Source organism: Aquarana catesbeiana, linkage group LG13, assembly GCF_042186555.1.
Source record: "Aquarana catesbeiana isolate 2022-GZ linkage group LG13, ASM4218655v1, whole genome shotgun sequence".
Lineage (NCBI taxonomy): Eukaryota > Metazoa > Chordata > Amphibia > Anura > Ranidae > Aquarana > Aquarana catesbeiana.
Window position 1 is genome coordinate 98,011,028 of NC_133336.1, and position 16,217 is coordinate 98,027,244.

General features: G+C 45.1%; 1 protein-coding gene and 1 non-coding gene across 2 annotated transcripts in view; one reads left to right on the top strand and one right to left on the bottom strand.

Moving 5' to 3' along the window:
• TRNAF-GAA (transfer RNA phenylalanine (anticodon GAA)) lies at positions 1-73 on the bottom strand. The gene has a single exon. It is a non-coding gene; the product is annotated as a tRNA-Phe (tRNA).
• Positions 74-12,633: 12,560 nt separating this feature from the next.
• Positions 12,634-16,217, top strand: part of SLC39A9 (solute carrier family 39 member 9) — a 40,622-nt gene continuing 37,038 nt past the window's right edge. Inside the window, exon 1 of the mRNA XM_073609407.1 lies at positions 12,634-12,797. The gene's annotated coding sequence lies outside the window, so the exon portion shown is untranslated. The remainder of the gene's footprint in view (positions 12,798-16,217) is intronic.

Sequence of the window (16,217 nt, forward strand, 5' to 3'; positions counted from 1 at the left end):
CACTGAAACCTGGGATTGAACCAGGGACCTTTAGACCTTCAGTCTAACGCTCTCCCAACTGAGCTATTTCAGCTTCCAATGCACCTTTGGGTTTTTGGGGGGGGGGGGGTTGAAGCATGTCTTTGGAGTGTGGGAGGAAACCGGAGTAGCCGGAGGAAACCCACGCAGGCACAGGGAGAACATGCAAACTGCAGGCAGATGGTGTCATGGTTGGAATTTGAACCAGCGACCCTTTTTGCTGCCTGGTGAAAGTGGAAACCACTACACCACTGTGCTGCCCATATACAAAAAGCACACAAATATAATAAAAGCACACAAATATACTAAAAGCAAGCAAATATAATAAAAGCACACGAATATAAGAAAAGCACACAAATATATGAAAAGGGGAGAGGGGAGAGGGGAGAGGGGAGAGGAGGGGGTTGAAGCATGTCTTTGGAGTGTGGGAGGAAACCGGAGTACCTGGAGGAAACCCACGCAGGCACAGGGAGAACATGCAAACTCCAGGCAGATGGTGTCATGGTTGGAATTTAAACCCACGACCCTTTTTGCTGCTAGGTGAAAGTACTAACCACTACACCACTGTGCTGCCCGTATACTAAAAGCACACGAATATACTAAAAGCACATCAATAAAAACTGGTCCATGTGCGCCCAGCCTGAAGGGGTGTGCACTAGACGTAGGCAATTGGGAAAAACTGAACATTTGGCTCAATGATGTTGTCATAAGCCTCCTCATAATACATGGGCCAGGGTGGAAGTCCATTGTCCTGTCTCTCTGATGGTAGAAATATGTCACATAGGTGTTGCTGCGCCTCTGGCTCTATGACGTTGCTATGAGCCTCTTCATGGTACATCGGCCACGGTGTAAAGAGATTCTCCTGGCTGTATGCCATTGGGAAGAAGTCCTGTGGTGGCTCCTGAATCTGACTAACGCTCTTGTAGCCAAACTCAAAGATATAATTCTGCTCCTCTGGCTCTATGACGTTGTTATGAGCTTCTTCATGGTACATCGGCCACGGTGTAAAGAGATTCTCCTGGTTGTATGCCATTGGGAAGAAGTCCTGTGGTGGCTGCTGAATCTGACTAACGCTCTTGTAGCCAAACTCAAAGATATAATTCTGCTCCTCTGGCTCTTTTAGGTTCTTATGAGCCTCCTCATAATCAATTGGCCAGGGTGTGAAGAGATTTTCCTGTCTGACTGCTGGTGGTGGCTGAAAAAAGACCATTTGCTCTGCCAATTGTTGAAGAGCCTCGTTATAATGGTTTTCCATTGGAGTCGGTACTGGTCCATGGATTTTCAGTGGTAATAGTGGAGCCCAGTCCATTGGTTCCACCCTCTGAAGCTCACTCTCGTTACTACAGTCAGCTAAATGAAGCTTCTTCTCTGGCGATGATGGTGGAGGTGAAAATAAGTCCATTGGTGACATCATCAAACTGTCGCTCATGTATGAAAAGCCTGTGAAATACTCCTGCTCATATGGTGATATTGGAGCCTCCCGGGCCAGGTTGTTGATAAATTCATTCAGTGGCATGCTGTTATTTGATGGTTCCTCACAAATCTAGAAAGAGAAAAAGACATTCATTACTGTTTCTAATTGATACAGAGAATGGTAACAAAGTATGGTGAACCACACCCCCGAGGTGCAGCAGATTTCGCCAAGCAGGCTCCTTCCACCCTAGCTCCCTCTAGTGGTCAGATGACATACACAATAATCATCTCCAATACTAAACAGAAATCTTTCAGACCAGACCATATGATTGTATAGTGATCACAAATTCATAGACAGGTCTGAAAAGTCTGTTAAAACAAATGTCTTAGATGGGGAAGAGCCTGCTGCTGAAAATCTCCCCTCCCCTCCAATGTGTTTGGACTCTATTATCTGTATACTTACTGGTTCAGATTCAGATGGTACGCATGACTTTCTTCCCTCTAACTCTGCCCAGTCGATGGTCTTGAAGAACGGATGGCTCCTAATGTCACTGACTAGATGGTTTCGGCCCTCTTGGTCTTTCCACAGAAGCTGTAATGAAGAATGAAATATATGAGAATGAAATATAATGAGACGCTGCATGACCAATAACAATATCTCAGCAATAGAGGAGCTGAGGCTCCCTGTAACTTACCCTAACTAAGAGGTTATAGAGGTCAGGGTCCATACCCTCCTCATAATCGGGGTCCATTTCAATAACTTTCTTCTTTATTTGTTCCCAGTTGTCAGTTCTGGTGATGAAGGGATGTTTGCCAAACGGCATCTCGTATACTATGACTCCAAGGGAGAAATAGTCAACCATGCTGAAATAATCAATTTCTTGCAAGACCTGTAGAAACATAAGAGAAAGAGGGATGAGCACATATGTGATGTATAAAGCTCATGCATGACTAAAATTGCAATGAAACGGCATCAAACTGAAGTGGAGCTTGTGAATATTGGAGGTGGAGCTTAAAGGGGATGTATAGTCAAAACCTTTTTTTTTTTTTACATGTTGGATAGAATAGACAGGGGTTAAACACTCTAGGGCTTTGCCTAGAGGTGCCCTTTAATTGCCCCATTTAAAGCAGGTGGATGAAGGTATACTGACCCCAATAGCTCAATGTTCACAAGCGCTCCCCATGTTAAAGAGGAGAAGGGAAACAATGGGTGAGCAGTTACTGGAGGTTTTACCCCATTCATATGTGTGAAACGGGCCAGGCAGATGAACCCATCTACACTCGGCCTCAATGTCCCCTACAAAGAAGCCAACAACAAGGAGAGGGACGCCTCTGAGTATAAATCATAAATACATTTTATTAAAACAACAATATACACTCACATGGAAGTTGGAGAAGTTGCATTAGGGTCGGTTGGCTGGGCTGGAGAGATGCGGTGGAACTACAGGCCACAGCGGTTCCTGCAGGGCATGCCAGGTCCAAAGAGGATTAGTTCTTGCAGCCAGGTTCAGTCTCTTGCAGCGAACAGTCCAACACAAATCCTGCTGGGTTGGGAGCCAGGTTATGTCCCAGATGCACAGATAGGGGTTCCAGGGAAGGAAGGGAGAGATGTGTAGGACGCCAGAGCATCCGTTCAGCCGTGCTGCTGCTCACTGATAGAATGGTGTGAAGCCTCTAGGAAGGGAAAAAGGCCGGCCGAGCCGAAGATCTCAAACGAGGCTTGGAGAGCAAGTACAGCATGGCGCCCGGTGATGACGTCACACGCATGCGACGCGTTTCAGAATAGGCTTGCCATTGGTGGACGAATGGCCGCATTCCTTTGTCAAGCAATGCTTTCCTTTGTCAAGCAAAGGATATACACATAATATAATATACACATAGACATAATATACACATAGTTCATAAATTAGAATATAATATAATTGGTTGTACAACCCTACCGTCTGTTCCAACGACTTCTTTCTTTCTATGGCACATATGCATGCAGTTCCCACACATACTACTCCCACATCTGTAGCTACCCTTCTGGTCAAAAATCGTGCTCCAGATGCTGCTAAGCCCTCCATTTCTTTGTTTTCTCACCCTACTTGGGGCAATAATGCTCCTTAGGTCCTTCGGTCTCCTAAAGACCAAATTAGGATGTGAAGGAAGGCTTGTCTTTAAGATGGGGTCTGATTCAAGAATCCTCCAATTCTTTTTGAGGATTTTTTGTATTACGGGGGCCTTATTGTTGTACCTTGTGCAAAACTGTACTTGTGGTCGTTCATCTGTGTGAGGGTTTGTCTTTATTTCTTCTTCTCCAACACAAATATTGTCATATAGCACAAGGTACTTTTGGAACGTCTCCTCTATGTGTTCCTCTTCGTAGCCCTTTTCCTTGAACTTCGTTTTAAGGACGAGGCTCTGTTCTTCATAGTCTTGCTTCAGGGTGCAGGTCCGCCTAAGTCTGCAAAACTGACCAAAGGGGACATTTTTAATCCATCTAGGGTGATGGTGACTCCGAGCATGAAGGTATGAATTACCAGCGCTCGGTTTGAAGTGGGTTTTTGAGTAGATAACCCCAGTGTCATCAACCTGTAGCTCTAGATCCAGGAAGATCAAGGACTTCTCATCCACCACATGTGTGAAGGAAATCCCATAAGGGTTCCCTGCACAATGTGCTAGGAATCCTTTCAACTCCTCATCGGTACCGCTCTAGATGATGAGAATATCATCTATGTACCGCGAGTACAACACTAGGTTCTTCCCATATGGGTTATTGGCCCAGATGTAATTGAGCTCCTAATAACCCATAAACAGGTTCGCATAGCTGGGAGCGAACCTAGCACCCATAGCCGTACCCCTTACCTGCCTATAGAACCTGTCCAAGAAGGTGAAGTAGTTGTGAGTCAAAGTGAATTCGATGCATTCATAAATGAATCGAGCTTGCCTGGGATCAAATAAGTGTGCTTCTGCAACATAGTATTCGATAGCTCTAAGTCCGAACTCGTGCTGGATAGAAGTATATAGAGATGTCACATCGAGTGATAGCCATCTATATCCCTGCTCCCAAGTATATGCACTAAGTACATCTAGAGCATGGCCTGAATCCTTAATGTATGATGGCAGGTTGACCACCAATCCCTGGAGGAAGTGATCGATATAGTTGCCAAGATTGCTGGTCAAGCTGTCTATCCCTGCTATAATAGGTCTTCCTGGGGGCTTCTCCATATCTTTGTGTATCTTTGGGATATGGTAGAAGTGGGGGACTACTGGGTGCTTGGAATACAGAAAATGGTACTCATTTTTAGTCAGGACTTGATCTGATAGTGCTTTATCCAGAAGCGCTTTTAGCTCGATGTTATAATTGACCGTGGGGTCCCAGGTGAGTCTCTCGTAGGTATTGGTGTCGCCGATCAGTCTATAAGCTTCCTCTAGATATTGATCCCTATCTTGAATTACCAGGCCTCCACCTTTGTCTGCTTTTCTCTCTCTTCTTTGGTATGCTAGACCGCAGAGGTATCCTCCAGGGCATATGCTGGGGAGATAGCCATTATGGCTATATGACATAGTATGTTCTATTTTTACATATATTTACTATATTTATATTTTATTATATCTACATAGAGGGGTGTGTAGCCTCCTAGTAGGTGTACTCTTTTGATGTTTTTAATGGCGATCAATAATGGTATAGGCTGATGAGTCTTTGTATTCAGTTTTAGATACTATATCTGGTTTTATGCTGTTTTAGGACAACTATCATGTAAGTATCATTATGCACGGATTTCTTCCTGGTCTTATTTATATGACTAATTGTTACGAATTCCTATGTTTTGATCTTTTAATATTAGGTTCAATGACGTATTTTATGAAATATATATATTATATGTTGTACAACCAATTATATTATATTCTAATTTATGAACTATGTGTATATTATATGTAGCACAATTTAGTGCACCTTGGGAGGATACTTCTGCGGGCCATATCGACTGATTATCACCAAATAATTATTGACAATAGTGGTATCAGTTCGATTCTCTATCTACCTCCCCATTTGGATTGTTATTTTAACTATACCAAAGTCTCTATATATTATTTTGTGGGCTGAGTGATGCCTGTAGTCTTTGTTAGTATGCTGCCTGTTTTGTGCGGTCAGATTCTGCCTACGATAGGCGACAGTATTTGAGGGATTGGTGTAAGGCGCGCGGGCGCATTGAGATGCGCGCGCACCCCCAATCCTAGCCATCTATAGGCCATTCTATGACGGCTGGAAGCAGCGGGTGGAACGCAAACACACCCGCACTTCCGGGCCGTGTCTCCTGCACATAGTGTCTTCTGACACTTCTGGAAGGGGAAATGACGCCGCGATCAGCCGGAAGTTGCGGGTGGAACGCAGGAACGCCCGCACTTCCTGGTCCTTCGGGCGGCGTGCGTTCCACATGCTATTTGTAATATCATTATGGCCCCTGGGAGCCGGAGAAGCCTCGGAATCATCCATCCTGGCAAATCTATGGTATGTGGCTACTGACTGATATACATGCACAATTTGAGGTATGTGTGGTCGGCGCCTATGTTCCCCCCCCCCCCCCCTTGTTCTTTGTGGTCCATGCTGATAGCACTATAGATCCTTTGGCTTATTATTTAGCAGGCAACATTGATTATTGATTATTGTTCTCTACTATCTGGCTCAAATAGAGATCGCACTCAGAGGGATAGGCCCAGGGAGAGCTAGCCCAAATGGGTGGGTGTCCAAGTCTTTGGAGGAGGGGGGGCGTCGCCACCAATTGGGTGTGGCAGATACAGGCACATTTATATAGAGAGAAGAGTTTTGAGAGACTAACCATTGCCCGCTTAGGCTCTGAAGAAAGGGGTGCTCCCCCGAAACGCGTTAGCCCTTTGCACCGGTTTGACCCTCTTGGCAATAGGTCCTGGTGTGTCGATTTACAGAAACAGCGCTGTTGCGCCCTTTTTAAAGCTGGTTATATAAGCTCGTTTGTGAGTATTATTTCTGCTGTTTTTATGCTGCATTAAAGTTTATTAGTGGTAATGCACTAGGTTGGTGCGCCCTCCTTCTTTTCTGTTTTTTTCTAGCTTGAATACCCATTGTTCAAAGGAGGGCTGCAAGACAGTAGGCATTACCTTTTTAGGCGGTCGCACCACATGTTTGGCTCATGGACACCTGAGCGCAGGAGAGATTGTTACTGTGTTTGCTTTAAAGTCAGTAATGGCAGCCTCTCAGTATATGGTTTCTTGAAGGAAAGCCTCTACTCTGTACAGTTTATGTCACCAAGCTCCAGCCTTTTAGGAAGCACTCTAGACTTCTTCTCTCACCTTTACTGCGTTGCCCTGATCTACAGCCAGAGCCCTCAGAAGAACCTGATGTGGGACACAAGTGAAGCTTTCTTCTGCCTCCTCCAACTTAGCAATTAGTGCCTGAAGGACTAGATGACAGGTCTGAACACTGTTATCTCATGGGGCAGGGGGATGCTTAGCCTTGTGTAAGTTTTGACTCCCAAAAAAGTCACCATTTGCATAACTATTGTAGGGGGGGGTCTAGATCAATAGTGGAGCGCAGTACAGGAAAAAGAAGAAGAAATTGGGAGATTAAAAGGCTTACCTTTGTTTGGAAAGATCCATATATATTGGGTGATGTATGGGCACTCTCTGCCTTCTTCCAGAATGCATCTTTCAGTGAGTGCAAGGTAGGGTCCAGATCTCAGTAGTTCTCTCTTTGAGATGAACTTCACCGCCAGCTTTTGGTCAGTGGCTGGATGGGTAGCCAACACCACTTTCCCAAAGCTCCCCTCTCCAAGTACCTTATGGAAGGTAAAGGTTTCCACATATAGTTTCCTGATACTGCTGGATGGGACCAGTTCAGATGTCTTCTTGTTCATGGTGGGGATGGATGGAGGTGGACTCTGCTCAGGCATTTTGGCTTCAAGATATGAAGGGACCAGAGGTGATGACCCACTCATTTTGCACTTTGGAGGTTGTTGTTGCTTTATGAAGTTGACAAATGCTGCACAAAATTTGTTTTCAACCTCACCATTTGAAGGAGTGAGTGAATTTTGCTGGTTCTCATTAACTGTATCCAGTTTAATCTCACTGGTGGATGGAGCCTGTGGGTTTTCACCCTCCACGATGTCTGAAGTGATGATACTTTGCTGGTCCTCCATTGCTGTGTCCAATTTAATTATACTCTTACTGGTGGTAGTAGCCAATGGAGTTTTCTCACTGTCCTTTGTGGATGGGACGACTGGATATTGATGGCCTTCCACAGTCAGAGATACTATGGTTGCCTCATCCTCATCCTCACTGGTGGATGGAACCAGTGCAGTTTGCTCACCCTCCATGGTAGATGGGGTGACTGCACTTTCTTGTTCCTCCATAGTCATAGCCGGTGTTGCCTTGTCACTGGTGGATGGAACCAGTGCAGTTTGCTCACCCTCAATGGTAGATGGGGAGACTGCACTTGGTTGGTCCTCCACAGTCATAGCTGGTGTTGCCTTGTTGTCACTGGTGGATGAAACCAGTGCAGTTTGCTCACCCTCCATGGTAGATGGGGTGACTGCACTTTCTTGTTCCTCCATAGTCATAGCCGGTGTTGCCACGTTGTCACTGGTGGATGAAACCAGTGCAGTTTGCTCACCCTCAATGGTAGATGGGGAGACTGCACTCGGTTGGTCCTCCACAGTCATAGCCGGTGTTGCCTCGTTGTCACTGGTGGATGGAACCAGTGCAGTTTGCTCACCCTCAATGGTAGATGGGGAGACTGCACTTGGTTGGTCCTCCACAGTCATAGCTGGTGTTGCCTCATCGTCACTGGTGGATGGTGGTGATGAGTGTGCGCATGCGCAGAAAGCAATTTCACTGCAGCTGATATGTTGATCAGCTGGCGCGATGTCAACACAGCGCATATCGTCAGGGGCAGTATCCAATGATCTGCTAAGCACCAAGGGAGAATGTAATTGTCAGATTCTGCCTTGCTATTGCGGGGCGGGTTGTGGGTGTGTTGAAGGGCGGGTTTTATGTGTGTTTCAGCCCGCCCTTAGACACAGGCAAAACCCGCCATTTAACACACTGGACCTGCCGTGCAACAGACAGAAAACATGCAGTTCATTACAGGCAAAACCTGCCCCGCAACAGCGAGGCAGAATCTGACAAGTAGGTTCTCCCTCCACTGTTTGCATGGCGTTGGATAATGCCTCCGACAATCTGCGCATGTGCTGTGTTTACGTCATACCAGCTGATTAACATATCAGCTGGAGTGACGTTTGGTACTGCGCATGCGCAGACCCATCAAAGGCATTTTTCGTTGGGAGGCATTTCTCGATAGAACACCGGCAATAGGCTGCGATTTGGCATGTGTTTTGACATGTCAAATCGCCCCAAATGTGAATGGGGGCTTAAGGATAAGTTAACTTTTGTAACATGTTACACTCATATTCAGGGTGTAACATGTTACAAATGTACCGACCCCCACACCCCCCCTGATCCCCTGTATTGGCAGCGAACGTGGGATGTTCCCCCCCCCCACTCACTGCCAAAGAAAACGCAATTGTGTGGGGCTCCGCCCACCAGCATCATTCATTCACAGTGTTTTGTGAATGAATGGACCACAACTACAGACAGCCTTTGCGGCTGTCGGCTTTTAGTTCTCAATGATATACTGGCAGACAGCTTACACTGACAGTCTGCAGGAGACCTGCGTGGCATCAGCGATTTTCTGATCCCTGGCGCAATGCTTTCCAGGCTCCTAAAATAAAAAATAGTAAGTGCGCATTTTTTTTTACCCGCAAGAAAATGTGCATTCATTATTTTTTGTTAAAAGGTGAACTTATCCTTTATGCTTTGACAAAAGAAGCCCCAAAAAACTGGAAGTTGATTGGTTTCTATGAAGAGCTGCACCAGATTTTGCACTCTCCACTTAGTAAATCAACCCCTTGATGTTCGTATTTAACCACTTGCTTACTGGGCACTTAAACCCCCTTCCTGCCCATGCCAATTTTCAGCTTTCAGCCCTGTCACTCTTTGAATGACAATTGCACGGTGATTCTACACTGTACCCATATGAAATTTTTATCATTTTTTTTCACACAAATAGAGCTTTCTTTTAGTGGTATTTAATCACCACTTGTTTTTTTATTTTTTGCTAAACAAAGAAAGACCAAAAAAACAAACAAAAATTAGTTTTCATAGTTTTTGCAAACAGGTCATTTTTCACCTTCATTGATATGCGCTGATGAAGCTGCACTGATAGGCTGCACTAATGGGCACTAATAAGGCAGCACTGATGAGGCGGCTCTGGTGGGCACTGATCAGGAGGCACTGATGAGGCTGCACTGATAGGTGTCACTGATGGGCACTGATAGATGGCATTGATAGGTGGCACTAAAGGGCACTGATAGATGGCACTGATAGCTGACACTGATAGGCAGCACTGATAGGTGACACTGATGATGAGGCACTGATAGGTGGCACTGGAGGGCACTGCTTAGCAGTACTTTTGGGCACTGGTGGGTGGCACTGATGAGGCGGTCAGCTGTCTGCCCTCCCAGCAATTTAAGCCCGCGCTGTAGCTGTCTTTTGGCTATAGTGCAGGCACGAAGAGGTTAATAAACTCTAGGATTATGTTCAGTATGACTTAAAGCGGACCTGCAGTCATTTTTTTAACTTTCCATCTATTAAATCTTCTGCCCTTGTTGTTTTAACTTTGGATAGTAAAACATTTTTTTTTTTTACTGCCTGTAAATACCTTATACAGCTCACTTCCTCTTTCTGGTCTGGTAATTAGCCTAGGCCTATGACATCATGTACAGCTCTCTCACTCTCATGAGAGTTTGCCAGGAAGGGAGGGGGGTGAGTCATAAGAGGGCCAATGAGAGATGCTCTGTGTGTCTGTGTAAATCGAGGAAGTGAACAGGCAGCAGCTTCAGCTGCCCACAGTTAAAATGGTTGCAGCCAGACTTAGTGGAGGTAGATTTCTGCAGCATATTTGGCAAGTACAGAATCACAGTATATATAAAATAATATGCAATGTGGTTGGAGGGAAGCTTCGGAATGGCAAATATGATTTTATTACAAATTATGTGAGCAGACTGCAGTTCCTCTTTAAAGTGGAAGTTCCCATTTTCACAAAAAATGAAAAAGTCAACACCCTTCACCTCCAAATCCACGCTGTATTACCCCTTGGCGCCATGTGGGTGGGCCTTGCCACTGAGCTTCTGCATATTTGCATGACATGGTGTAAATATAGCTGTGCCGAGAGCGTGCGCCCTACGTGCTTTTGCCACTGTTACCAGCGGCTAACGGAAAGTTCCCAACCGCTATTTGCAATTGGGAGCTTTCCGATCATGTGACAGCCAATCACGGCGGTCACATGATCATAAACTCCGCCCTCCCAGCAGCCCTAAACCTCTTAAAGTGGAGTTCCACCCACTTTTACAACTCTTCAGCATCCCTCACTAAACTGTGCACTGTAAACGAATTGGATATTTTTTTTTTTTTCTCAGCACTTACTGTATATCTGCTGTATTCATTTTTCACTTCCTCCTCCCTGACCGCGGCCCATCGCATCATTTCCTGTTTGCAATGCCTTCTGGGAAGGGGCGGCAACTTCCTCTGACACTGCCGTTGCTATGGAAACCTGACCTGAAACCTATTACACTGCTTGTGCTGCACTGAGCATGTGCGAGATCTGCAAGGATGAGATCCAGGAAGAAATACAGTCTGGCTTCAGATGCCAAGACTTAAGATGGCCATGGCCTGCTGTAAGTTTATAAACACCGGAAACACCGGAACACTACTTTAAAGAGCCAGGAGTTTAAGCTCTCAGGCTCCATTAACACTTCACTATTTGGAATAACGGGCATAATTCCAAATTGTGGCAATTGCTGCACAACGTGCATTAAGGGATAATGGCACCGCAAATGCAATGCGATTCTGCAGGCAATCGCGGCAAACCTCACCTTTCAAAATTGCGTGAAGCTTGTCTACTTAAAAGGAGCAGGAGTGACAAAGGTGCACAGGGCAGCCTATTCAAGTGAATGGGCTGGCCCTATGCCACATGCAAATCGCTCAACCAAAGTGTGAATGGAGCCTAAGGGCGATGAGCTGTCATTCCTCAAGCAGCCGCTGCAGCGGCCCGTGAATTTGAAAACCTTGATCTTCGTCCACTTTATTTCTTAGCACGTCAGGGAATAGGTCACAATTATTCCGATTTGACAGGTGGCTGGCATGTGACCATGTCAACCAATCAGAATCACTCTGATCTGTCCCTGAAGTACTAAGGAACGAAGGGGGTGAAGATTGGGGTTTTCAAAAACCTAGACAGTTACAGCAGCTACTTGGGAAGTGACAGCTCATCACACACAGAGGTAAGTACAGCTCACCTTTTCATTTTTTGTGAAAATGTAAACTTTATGTCTGAGGAATTGGAACATTCTAAGTATGTACTGCACTGGGGAGTCACTCAGTTCAGTGCTATAATAAACGTGTGTGCGATCCTGACAACCATCCACAGCCTGGTACACTGCAGACATATGGAGGAAGTCCCTGTGTTGTCCATACTACCCCCATCCTTCACAATACACAATATAACACGTCTCTATGAGCAATACAGGTGTTTCATCAGATTCGGCGACCCGTCAGAATGTGTAACGGAAGTGACGGTTTGTCGCCGCCATCTTGCTACACCCCGCACTCCTCCTCAGTAAGAATACAGTGAGAAGGGGAAAGCGGACATCTTGCTACACCCATCGGAGTTTTGCATTTTACACTTATTTTTAACAGTAAACTGAGTTTATATAGTGAAATACAGTAGTTAAAACTCGGTCTGACTGGTTAGATGTTGAATTTTAAAAGCAGTGGCAAGCATGCTGATCTCACAGGTTTGCTATTCTGACAGAAGTTTTTTTGCTTTTAGAATTAAACATCTAAACACTCAATCGGAGTTCTAAGTAGTGTATTTCACTATATATACTCACTTTACTGTTAAAAATAAGTGTAAAATGCAAAACTCCGGTGGGTGTAACAAGATGTCCGCTTCCCCTTATCCTTACTGTAGAGTGTGGGGTGTAGCAAGATGGCGGCGGCTAAACGTCACTTCCGTTACACATTCTGACGGGTCGCTTAATCTGACACAGGCTTTATCCTTCTACTACACATTACTACAGGAAGCAGAAACTCCTCCCTGTCTACTAAGGCGGCCTCATCCCGGGTGACGTCACTGGCCGTGTGACCCGGAAGAAGTTCTTGGAATGACACCATGGCAGCAGAAGGCTCGCTGGAAGCAAGATGGCCGGATGCTTATGTGTTACCTGCTGAGGCCTTGTGACTGATCGGGCCACCGGGGATCCGCCGGGGGACAGACTGACAGCTAGCATGTAAGAAGCGCTCAGTGTGCCCTGCCAGCTGCTCTCTTGTCATAGACCAGTATAGTGATCAGTCCTTCTATAGTCCAGTATAGTGATTAGTGCTGTCATCAGTCCTTCTATAGTCCAGTATAGTTTACATTGATCAGTCCTTCTATAGTCCAATATTATGGTCTGTACTGTTCTTGGTTCTTATATAGTGCAGTATAGTGGTCAGTCCTTCTATAGTCCAGTATAGTGTACTCTGATCAGTCCTTCTATAGTCCAATATAATGGTCTGTACTGTTCTTGGTGCTTATATAGTGCAGTATAGTGGTCAGTCCTTATATAGTCCAGTAGTCAGTGCTGAGAATACAATTATTCCTGTAGTGTAATAGTACACAGTGCTATTATTTTACAGGATTTATATAGCGCCAACAGTTTGTGCAGCACTTTACGTTAGGGCAAACAGTACAGCTACAATTCAATACAGAAGGAGTCAGAGGGCCCAGAACTTGCAATCTAAAAGGGAGGGTCAGCTGATACAGAAGGTAATAACTTTGTGTGTGGGGAAGGGGGAGGGGGTAAGCTGATGGAGAAAATTAAAAGTACAGTTATTAGGTGTCCAAGAGAAGGGTTTTCAGGGGTCATCTAAAAGTGGACAGAGTGGAAGATAGTTGGACAGATTGGGGTAGAGAGTTCCATAGGATAGGAGAGGCTCTGGAGAAGTCCTGGAGGTGAGCATGGGGGGAGGTGACAAGGGAGCTAGTGAGTAGTAGGTCTTGGGAGGAACGAAGAGAATGATTTGGTTGGTATTTTGAGACTAGGTTAGTGATGTAGGTGAGGGCCAACTTGTGGATGGCTTTGAAAGTTGTTAGTTTGAATTGTATTTGGTGGGTGAGCAGAAGCCAGTGGAGGGATTGACAGAGAGGGTAGCAGACACAGAACAGTTGGAAAGGTGGATGAGTATGGCAGCAGCATTCATGATGGACTGAAGGGGTAGCCTATGTAAAGGTAAGCCAATGAGGTGAGATAATCGGGGAGTGAATTAGAAACTTTGTGTTGTCCCTGGTTAGGAAGGGGCGTACTTTGGAGATGTTGCGGAGGTTGAGGCGGCTAGATTTGGACAGTAGTTGGATTTGGGGCTGAAAGGAGAGTTCAGAGTCCATGATTACGACTAGCATCCTGGCATGCAGGGACAGGTTGATCGTTGTACAATCGATCTTGACAGAGAAGTCAGGTGAAGAGACATGTTGGGGAGGAAATATTATGAGCTCGGTTTTGGGTAGCTTGAATTTGAGGAAGTGGTGTGACATTAAGACTGATGTGTCTGTCAGTACATTAGTGATACGTGAGGAGACTGATGGAGTGAGCCAAGAGATAGATTTGGGTGTCATCAACGTAGAAATTATATTGAAAGCCATGGGAGGCTATCAGCTGACCCAGGGAGGAGGTGTAGATGGAGAGGCTCAAGAACAGAACATAGGGAGACCCCGACGGAAAAAGGAAAGAAGGAAGTAGAAAAGTAAGTAACACTGAAGGTGCGGTGGAATAGCTAGGATGAGAACCAATGAAGAGTGCCGTCACGAAGACCAAAGGAGTGGAGTTTTTTTAGGAGGGGATGTCCACCGTGTCAAAAGCAGTAGAGGGGTCCAGGATTTGGAGTACAGAATGGTGTCCATTGGTTTTAGCTAATTGTGCACCAAAATGAAAATTCTGGACCTAAACCGAAAATTCAGGATGCACTTGGCTGAAAACCGAAACCGAAGTGGATAGTTTTCTTAAAAAAAAATATTTTTTTTTATACATATAATTGTATTGTATTCAACTTTTAAATTAATATCATGAATTTAAATAAATATGAATTTATTTTCTTCCATTGTCGGCACTTTTTTTTTTTTTTCTTATTTTCGGCCGATAACTTTCAGTGGCCATTATCGGCACCATTTTTTTTTTTTTTTTTTTTTCTATCGACAAAGCGTCGATAACCCTATTTTCAGCCGGAAATTTTCAGTGTCCAATAGATCGGTGCATCCCTAGTTTTAGCCGTTGGGTCATTTGACTGTTTTAGGAGGGCAGTTTCTATTGTGTGTTGTAGTACTCGGTGTCCCCCCATTCCTCTGTAGTGGTATTGCACTATATCACATTGCTGTAATAGAGTAGAATAACATCTACTGTTGCTGTAGTCATCTAATCTGTACACCCTCTGAATTGCCATTGGCAGGATCACCAAGGGAGTCTGCCTGTTTTTCTTTATGATGCTCTTCCTTCTGTAGCGGAGACAGGGAGATGTCACTCCCATCACTAGCAGTCTAGATTCAGCAGTGTTTGAGTAAATGTTGGAGCAATGTTTCCCTGCATGTGGCTACAGAGGGAGCAATTCTACAGGGCAGAGGTCTGAAACTGGCAGCCCTCCAGCTGTTGCGGAACTACAAGTCCCATGAGGCATTGCAAGGCTGACAGTTACAAGCATGACTCCCACAGGCAGAGAAATGATGGGACTGTTAGTTGGAGAGCCGCCAGTTTGTGACCCCCTGCTATAGGGACACACAGGCAGTCTTTTTAGTGTCCCTACCACTGGAGACGTGTCTGTAGTGGGAGAATCGTCTGTGTATTGTCAGCCTTAGTCAGGCCAGATCTAAAAAAAAAAATAAAAGTAAAAATAAAATAGCTTGAAGTGGAAGTAAACCCATCGATTTAACAGTTTCAAAAAACAGTTCCATTCCTGGCATGTGACTGGAATGTACTTCCAGAGCATGTGCAGATGTGTTGCAGCTCTCCTCAGGATCTGAGCCCTGCGCGCCGGGGGCGGTGACAAGGTCTCGCTGAGGGAAGAAGAGCCAAAGTCTTGCTTTGTAGCCCAAAATATGTGCTTCAATTAAAGAAAAAAAAACTCCATTGCTAAGTGGGGGTGGGGGAGGAGAAGATTTCCTCGGTGGGGGAGCCGAGGACAATTTCACCATTCGGGTGAAGGTCCAATTTAAGAGTAAACAATGAGGCAGGTAAAGCCTGAAATACTGAAAAATAGATTTTAATTTTTTTCATACACTTCAAGACAGTCCCCAGAAAAATAGCTTCTGCAGTATATATATATATTTTTTTTTACTGCAGCTCAGTTGTGTTGTGCTGATCTCGTATGTTGTGTTTGGTGCAATGGCAGTGTGGGAAGTGCTGGGAGGCCATGTTTATGTTTCCAGTCCCACAATCCGAGGACAGTTTGTAGAAAACAAAGCTAAAGAAAACGAAAAAAAAATCTGCTACACTGAACATAATAACAGTAAACAGTGTAGGCCTATACAGGAGATTTCCAGGGCAGGGCAGCTACTTGCGGCACCGTCAGGATTGCATTTTTACTTTTTTTTGCTCCAGTGGAATGTATACTACCTGTTTGTTTGCCACCATGTAGACCTCCTGAACCCTGGTGATCCAGCAAACCTGACTGCTCACATTTTT